Here is a 9441-nt window from a genome sequence, read left to right on the forward strand (position 1 = left end):
CTATAAGAAAATATTTATTTCTCATTGTGGACAAACATCCAAATAACACTTGAAATTTTTTTCTTTAGGATGAGAGTCATTACTATTGTTATTAATCAATAAACATTTATTATACTTGGAAGACATTAGGTTAGATGCTATGGGGAATATGGAATAAATATGACACTTGCCTCCAGGAACTGAAAAGTTAATGTAATCAACACTAAATGATTAATTCATTCAATGATTGTTCAGTGAATACATCAGTTCAGTTCAGTTCAGTCGCTCAGTCGTGTCCGATTCTTTGCGACCCCATGAATCACAGCACGCCAGGCCTCCCTGTACATCACCAACTCCTGGACGTCACTCAAACTCATGTCCATCGAGTCGGTGATGCCATCCAGCCATCTCATTCTCTGTCGTCCCCTTCTCCTCCTACCCCCAATTCTTCCTAGCATCAGACTCTTTTCCAGTGAGTCAACTCGACGCGTGAGGTAGACAAAGTATTGGAGTTTTAGCTTTAGCAACAGTCCTTCCAATGAACACCCAGGACTGATCTCCTTTAGAATGGACTGGTTGGATCTCCTTGCAGTCCAAGGGACTCTCAAGAGTCTTCTCCAACACCACAGTTCAAAAGCATCAATTCTTCGGCGATCAGCTTTCTTCACAGTCCAACTCTCACATCCATACATGACCACGGGAAAAACCATAGCCTTGACTAGACGGACCTTTGTTGGCAAAGTAATGTCTCTGCTTTTTAATATTCTGTCTAGGTTGGTCATAACTTTCCTTCCAAGGAGTAAGCGTCTTTTAATTTCATGGCTGCAATCAGCATCTGCAGTGATTTTGGAGCCCAAAAAAATAAAGTCTGACACTGTTTCCACTGTTTCCCCATCTATTTGCCATGAAGTGATGGGACCAGATGCCATGATCTTTGTTTTCTGAATGTTGAGCTTCAAGCCAACCTTTTCACTCTCCTCTTTCACTTTCATCAAGAGGCTTTTGAGTTCCTCTTCAATTTCTGCCATAAGGGTGGTGTCATCTGCATATCTGAGGTTATTGATATTTCTCCCAGCAATCTTGATTCCAGCTTGTGCTTCTTCCAGCCCAGCGTTCCTCATGATGTACTCTGCATAGAAGTTAAATAAGCAGGGTGACAATATACAACCTTGAAGTACTGCTTTTCCTATTTGGAACCAGTCTGTTGTTCCATGTCCAGTTCTGACTGTTGCTTCCTGGCCTGCATACAGATTTCTCAAGAGGCAGGTCAGGTGGTCTGGGATTCCCATCTCTTTCAGAATGTTCCACAGTTTATTGTGATCCACACAGTCAAAGGCTTTGGCATAGTCAATGAAGCAGAAATAGATGTTTTTCTGGAACTCTCTTGCTTTCTCCATGATCCAGCGGATGTTGGCAATTTGATCTCTGGTTCCTCTGCCTTTTCTAAAACCTGCTTGAACATCTGGAAGTTCACGGTTCACATACTGCTGAAGCCTGGCTTGGAGAATTTTGAGCATGACTTTACTAGCGTGTGAGATGAGTGCAACTGTGCGGTAGTTTGAGCATTCTTTGTCATTGCCTTTCTTTGGGATTGGAATGAAGACTGACCTTTTCCAGTCCTGTGGCCACTGCTGAGTTTTCCAAATTTGCTGGCATATTGAGTGCAGCACTTTCACAGCATCATCTTTCAGGATTTGAAATAGCTCAATTGGAATTCTATCACCTCCACTAGCTTTGTTCGTAGTGATGCTCTCTAAGGCCCGCTTCATCTCATATTGCAAGATGTCTGGCTCCAGGTGAGTATCACGCCATTGTGATTATCTTCGTCATGAAGCTTTTTTTTGTACAGTTTTTCTGTGTATTCTTGCCACCTCTTCTTAATATCTTCTGCTTCTGTTAGGTCCATACCATTTCTGTCCTTTTTTTTTTTTTTTTGGGGCTCCGGCTCTTTTAATGAGGCACACCCTCCCCAGCACACACCCCAACCCCCCTCAGCACACCCCACCCCCCCACCCTCCCAGCACACACCCCACGCCCAGCAAGCTGCTCACACACACTCAGTCTCGGCCAGCGGGCTGGGAGCTGGTGGTGCTGTCCAGGGCCCCGTGCCAGGATCTGGCGGCACGGGAGCCCCCTCCACGGGCCGCTTTCCCAGCGGAACCACCCTCGTGGGCCAGCAGCCACTCCTTCACGCCCACGCCTCCGGAGTAGTTGCCCACGGCCCCGCTGCTGCAGACCACTCCATGGCATGGGATGAGGATGGGGATAGGGTTGCTCCTCATGGCTCCTCCCACGGCCCGCGCTGCTCTGGGGTTGCCCGCCAAGGCTGCTAATTGCTGGTAAGAAACCGTTTCTCCGAATTTCACAAGCTTCAGCAGCTTCCATAACACCTGTCTGGTGAATGACTCTTTCTGGAAGATGGGATGATGCAGCGCGGGCACAGGGAGCTCCTTGAGGACTGTGGGCTCGTGAAAATAGGCGTCCAGCCAGGCCGCGCATTGCAGCAGAGGCTCCGGCACTGCCCCGGGACCTCCGAGCTGCTCAGCGGGAACGGCGGCCTCCGCGGGCCCAGTGTCTGGGGTCTTTCCGCCATGCAGCTTTATCCCATGCAGACCCTGCTCACAACCAGAGAGCTCCACCTTCCCCAGAGGGCTGTCCATCACTTTGTATTTCACTTCACAGGTCTCGGCCATTCTCCCAAGGACCTGCCCCCAACATGTCTTCCTGTATCTCATCTTTGCATGAAATGTTCCCTTGGAATCTCTAATTTTCTTGAAAGGATCTCTTGTTTTTCCTATTATGTTGTTTTCCTCTATTTCTTTGCATTGATCGCTGAGGAAGGCTTTCTTATCTCTCCTTGCTATTCTTTGGAACTCTGCATTCAGATGCTTATATCTTTACTTTTCTCCCTTGCTTTTCGCTTCTCTTCTTTTCACAGCTATTTGTAAGGCCTCCTCAGACAGCCATTTTGCTTTGTTGCATTTCTTTTCCATGGGGATGGTCTTGGTCCCTGTCTCCTGTACAATGTCACGAACCTCCGTCCAGAGTTCATCAGGCACTCTATCTATCAGATCTAGACCCTTAAGTCTATTTCTTACTTCCACTGTATAATCATAAGGGATTTGATTTAGGTCATATCTGAATGGTCTAGTGGTTTTCCCTACTTTCTTCAATTTAAGTCTGAATTTGGCAATAAGCAGTTCATGATCTGAGCCACAGTCAGATCCGGTCTTGTTTTTGCTGACTGTATAGAGCTTCTCCATCTTTGGCTGCAAAGAATATAATCAATCTGATTTCGGTGTTGACCATCTGGTGATGTCCATGTGTAGAGTCTTCTCTTGTGTTGTTGGAAGAGGGTGTTTGCTATGACCAGTGCGTTTTCTTGGCAAAACTCTATTAGCCTTTGCCCTGCTTCATTTTGTGCTCTAAGGCCAAATTTCCCTGTTACTCCAGGTAGTGTTTGCCAAAAATTGTGTTAGATATTAAAGTACTGTGGTGAAGAGGTAAAACTATCTTGCCCTCATGGAATTCATCTACTGGAGAGACAGACAAAAAACCAACAAGAAAATACAAATAAATAGCTATTCACCAGTACTTACTTTAAACTATAAAAAGTCCCATGGAGGAATGGGTTCTCAGAAACAGAATAGTGGACAAATAATACATAATTACAGATGACTTCTATTGAGTGTGGATTACTTATCAGGTATTCGAGTGAATGTTTCATATGTACTTCTGTTTATCATAACAATGGTACCAAAAACAGGTGTTCATCTACATTTTAGAAATGAGGAGAGATGAAGTAATTTACTCAGGGCATGTGTGGTGTGTGTATGACTCATGCGACTTTTGTCTGACCCACTACGAACCCATGGGCTGTAGCCCACCATGTTCCTCCATCCATGAGATTTCCCAGGCAAGAATACTGGACAGGGTTGCATTTCCTACTCCAAGGGATCTTCCAGACCCAGGGATCCAACCCATGTCTCCTTCCTTGGCCGGTGGATTCTTTATCATTGAACATCTGGGAAACCCTTAGTCAGGGCACACGGCCGGAAAGCAGCAGAGCTAGTATTTAGGTAGCTCTGGAGCATAGGCACTCAGCCTCTAGTACATAATGTTCCTAGATTAGGCTAAAGTTTGTGATGGAAATTAAATGTATAATAGTGGAGGTACATACCTACAGCCATTTTCTATGAAATTTTCCTGGAATAGGTGGAGTTTGAATTGAGATTTTGGCATGGTTAGGAGATCCGGATATTTTATTTAGGAGGAAGGGATGTTTAGCTAAAGGGAATAACTTTTAATAATTAAATGAAGGAAGGACAAATGGACTTTGGTGGCTGAGGTGTATGCACAATATGTCTACAATAGTTAGCTGGGCTAAGCCATGGTGGCTCCTCAGTGTGCAGCCTGACATGGCATGATTTGAGGTCACCAAAACTGGGAAGGAAGACCTCCCTGGGGGCCTTTTCAGCACAGTTGATCAAAAGGGAGATAAGGTATAAACCAAGAGCCACAGAGATAATGAAAAGGAGGGAACAGATGAGATTGACGATGTGTAAGTACAACTGTAAGATAAGTTAACTGAATTGATAGTTGAATCAGGAGAGTGTGAGGAAGAGGGAGGCTATGAATGGGTTCAGGGTTACGTCAGACATATTTTTAGTAGGGTGGCTTTGGGACAAGGTACTTCATCTCTACAAATCTATTTCCTCATCTGAAAAATGGAAAATAGTATATGCATTCTTGACTACCTAATTAGGAGTTGAAAATGACTTTCAAATTTTCACCAAGTCAATATTGCAGATAATTATGCCATTAGCCAGGATGAAAGAAAAGGAACATTTGGGTATGTTGAGATCTAGAGGCCTGTAACATATCTATGTGTACACATTCAGTCTGCAAACTAAAATTGGAACCTTAATTCAGGAGGAAGGTCCAGGCTAAAGACGATGACTAGCTATCGATCATGAGAGAAGACCGCAGAAAGAACCACAGCTAATGAGGTAAGAGAAGGAAGTTAGAAAGGATCCGTGGAGATTTAGAAAAGAGTCAGGGTCACAGAATCCAGTGCCAAAGTTTGAGCCAAAGGATATCTGAGAAAAATCCAATGGATCTGATCTACGGTAGATTACTCGTGGCCTTTCACAGAGCAGCTTTAGTACTGGGCTGAATGCAAAGCTTGGGTTGTTAGGAGGAAAGAAATAAGTGAAATGAAAAGTCATTCTTTCAGTTAGTTCTGGTCCTAAAAAAAGGGATCAAAGAGAAAGCAGGTCTGATGGGAATGTGTGTGTATTCAAATATGTTTGTTTAGGGAAGAGTCAACATAATGGGAGAGATTAACGATGAAGAAGAGAGAGGTTATGATTAATGGTGAGGTCTCGAGTTGATATGAATAACAATAAATCAAAAGAAAATAAAGTGAATGAAATATCATTTATTGTGGATCTACTATACCTTTAATGTGTTCACATGAATGTTATCAAGTCCTAAAACACCCTGTGAAGAATTATTTTTCCTATTTGCAGATAAAGAAACTGAAGCTGAGAGAAAACAAAGAGGTTGTCCAAGGATGGAAATGTGGTATTTGATGAAGTTAGGATTCAAATTGAACTTGGCTGAATCCCAAGACCATATGACTAGAAGAAAGATAAAAATTTGACAAAGAAGACGAAAGAGTTGAGGGAGTTTAATAGGATGCTTCGAACTGCACAGTTAGGGCATCAAAACTGAGTTTGAGGACTTAGGGAAGAATAAAAATCTGTAATGCACCATTGTGGTGCATTTAATGCAATTTTAGAAAGAGATTGCTAAGTAGCTCCAAAAGCATAACTGAGACATGAATTTGTAATGCATGCAGTCAAATGCAGTTATGTGACTTGTTCCACTTTCTTCACTTCTAACAGAATATCAATATTAAACAAAGGCCAGAATTCTAAAATTCACTGTAGGCTGGCTTATTAAAAATAAATGCTGAAGATAGCAGCTATATTATTTGTCTATGAATACTCTTAGCTAAACTTGAAAAAATCCTGAATATAGAAAGAATATGAGCAACATATTTTTAAAAACATGGGATCCAGTTAAGGATATTACTGGATTAGTGAGATCAAACAAGTCCTTAAATGTGATACTTGCCTTTTTTTCCCATCAATGAATAAATACGTGCTGAGCATTTCCCCTGCAGTTGATGCTGGGAGGAGAGAGGAGCTCATTCCCCTCATCAACTTCTAGACTTATAAGGAAGAAAAATTATATAAGTAGAGCAGGGTATGCTGCCATTTAGAGGGAATTAGTATATACTGCTGCTGCTAAGTCGCTTCAGTCATGTCCGACTCTGTGCGACCCCGTAGATGGGGCAGCCCACCAGGCTCCCCTGTTCCTGGGATTCTCCAGGCAAGAACACTGGAGTGGGTTGTCATTTCCTTCTCCTAGTGTATGCTAAGTTATATGTAATAATCCACTAGAGAACAAAACAGTATATAAGATATCAAATAAGCAGAGCCAAGATTGAGAGAAATAACGGGCCAAAAGGAATGAATGTTCACTGGGCTAAGCATAAAGCCTACCTTCCTACAGCAGTCAGTCAGTCATTGTGCTATATGAGGGATGGATACTCCAGGTACTTCAAAATCTACCTCTTCTGTACTTTCATTCCAAACCCTTGACCATTTGAAAAGGATCAGAGTCGCTGTCTGTCAGGCAGACACTAGAGGGCAACAGAATCAGTCTTCATCTCTCTCTCTCTTTAGGCGCACGTGCACACACACACAGACACACTAGCCCACACTAGGCCACTGTCCACAGGTGTAAATAGCAGTGTCTGGCTATGTCAATGACAGCAGGATGTCACAAGAATCCCATCACGGATGTGAGCAAGAGAAACATTCAGTTAGGAGTCTTCTTGAACAGTCTACTCGAGAAACTGCAAGGAAAACTGATTTTCTATTTCTGAAATTTTCATGAACATGATGTATCATTAAGATCTTATTTATATATGCACCAAACTACGTGACTGAACACTGTGGTGGAGAAAAAAAGATGCTATCTGAATACTGTACGGATGTGAGAGTTGAACCATAGAGAAAGCTGAGCACTGAAGAATTGATGCTTTCAGACTGTGGTGCTGGAGAAGACTCTTGAGAGTTCCTTGGACAGCAAGGAGATCAAACCAGTCAATCCTAAAAGAAATCAACCCTGAATATACATTGGAAGGATTGACGCTGAAGTTGAAGTTCCAAAACTTTGTCTACCTGATGAGAAGAGCCAACTCATTAGGAAAGAACCTGGTGCTGGGAAAGATTGAGGGCATGAGGAGAAGAGGGTGACAGAGATGAGATGACTGGATGGCGTCATCGACTCAATGGGCATGAGTTTGAGCAAGCTCAGGGAGAGAGTGAAGGACAGGGACGCCTGGGGTGCTGTGGTCCATGGGTCGCAAAGAGTTGGACATGACTTAGCAACTGAACAACAACAAATATCTGTTGGCTCTCCAATTCCACAGCAAGCCCACAGAGGAGGATGTATTTCTCTATTTATACACAATGTAATCATTTTGTGAAATGTTTAAACTGTTGGGGGTAAATAGGGTAACGTACTGAGGATACCACAAAGAAATATCACTTATTTTGCTTAAAACACATTCTAATTTTTGCTGTGCACTTTCTCTGAAATCACAAAGTATCTCATAATCTGTAGCCAAGTTTCAGTTTAGTTTCAAATTTTCAGTTATTTTTGACTTAAAAGATAAGTTTTTAGAGGATAGAATTAGTTGTCAGGATTGCTACTTGATATCTGAAATAGTCAGATTTTTCTCAAGAATCCTTTGAAACAAACTGTGGTTCACACTCAATTGTGGATTTAAATACCAATCCGTTACTTCTGTCCATCCACTTTTCACATTAATTATCTCAGAAAGCATTGTTAGAAACTGAAAATCGAGTAGTTTACTTAAAAGACTTTATGGGTTATAGAAATATATGGTATTTTTATCTATAATAGTACTGAAAGCATGAAACAAGTGTAGGTGTTAATAAGATAACTATCAAAGCATGAAGTGCCAAGTCTCACATAGTTGCTCTTTAGTTGCTAAGTCGTGTCCGACTCTTTTTGTGATCCCCATGCACTGTCGCCTGCCAGGCTCCTCTGTCCACGGGATTTCCTAGGCAAAATACTGGAGAGAGTTGCTTTTTCTGTCTCCAGGTGATCTTCCCAACCCAGGGATCAAACCTGCATCTCCTGCATTGGCAGGAGGAGTCTTTAAGCTACCTATTAATAATGAAAGGCTCTGCTCATAGATTGTGCATAAATTATTAACCTTTCAAAGTAAAAAGTGACATGAAGAAATGTCAGGAAAGTGATTTGAGGCCCCTTCTCTGCTTCCTCCTTTCTTCTTCTTCATCTAGCTAACACTAAGATATGAATGGCACTTCTTTGTTTATGAATGTTTGCTAAGGAGTCTCTTTTTTTTCTTTATTTTTAAAAATCACGATTTGGAGGAGGCCTGGGGCGCCGGCGCCTCGGCCGCGCTCTGAGAGGCGGGCGCGGAGGGAGAGCGCGGCCCGGCCCCCGCCCCTGGCGGGGTGCGCGGGTCCGAGTCCTCGAGGCCTTCCGCCTGAGGGAGGGAGGGGACCCGCCGCCCACTGGACTCGGCAGCCCTGGCCCGCCTGCCCGCCTCCGTCTGCCCTCGCAGAGGAGAGGGGGCCTTGACCCCTCAACCTCCTAGGGCCTCAGTTCAAGGTCAGAACTCCGCCTCCTCAGGCAGCTCGACCACCTGCCCCGGCGGGCGGGCGCCCCCCTGGGCCGGGCTCGGGGCCGCGCGAGCCTGAGGTTCTCACCTGCCTTTAGCATCAGGCTGAATTTCAACTTGATATTCAGTTCAGTTCAGTTCAGTTCAGTCGCTCAGTCGTGTCCGACTCTCTGCGACCCCATGAATCACAGCACGCCAGGCCTCCCTGTCCATCACCAACTCCCGGAGTTCACTCAAACTCATGTCCACAGAGTCGGTGATGCCATCCAGCCATCTCATTCTCTGTCGTCCCCTTCTCCTCCCGCCCCCAACCTTTCCCAGCATCAGAGTCTTTTCCAGTGAGTCAACTCGTCGCATGAGGTGGCCAAAGTATTGGAGTTTCAGCTTTAGCATCAGTCCTTCCAATGAACACCCAGGATTGATCTCCTTTAGAATGGACTGGTTGGATCTCCTTGCAGTCCAAGGGACTCTCAAGAGTCTTCTCCAGCACCACAGTTCAAAAGCATCAATTCTTCGGCGATCAGCTTTCTTCACAGTCCAACTCTCACATCCATACATGACCACGGGAAAAACCATATTCTTGACTAGACGGACCTTTGTTGGCAAAGGAGTGTCTCTGCTTTTTAATATGCTATCTAGGATGGTCTTTCCTTACAAGGAGTAAGCGTCTTTTAATTTCCTGGCTGCAATCAGCATCTGCAGTGATTTTG

At 43.9% G+C, this 9441-nt stretch overlaps 1 protein-coding gene and 1 pseudogene across 9 annotated transcripts in view; both read right to left on the minus strand.

Moving 5' to 3' along the window:
* BANK1 (B cell scaffold protein with ankyrin repeats 1) overlaps nt 1-9441 on the minus strand; it is a 360244-nt gene that overhangs the window by 172517 nt on the left and 178286 nt on the right. The gene's annotated exons all lie outside the window — the stretch shown is intronic.
* On the minus strand, nt 2001-2681 carry LOC148777814 (methylated-DNA--protein-cysteine methyltransferase pseudogene; annotated as a pseudogene).

Source organism: Moschus berezovskii, chromosome 5 (genome assembly GCF_049115385.1).
Source record: "Moschus berezovskii isolate FMDL1 chromosome 5, NW_MosBer_1.0, whole genome shotgun sequence".
NCBI lineage: Eukaryota > Metazoa > Chordata > Mammalia > Artiodactyla > Moschidae > Moschus > Moschus berezovskii.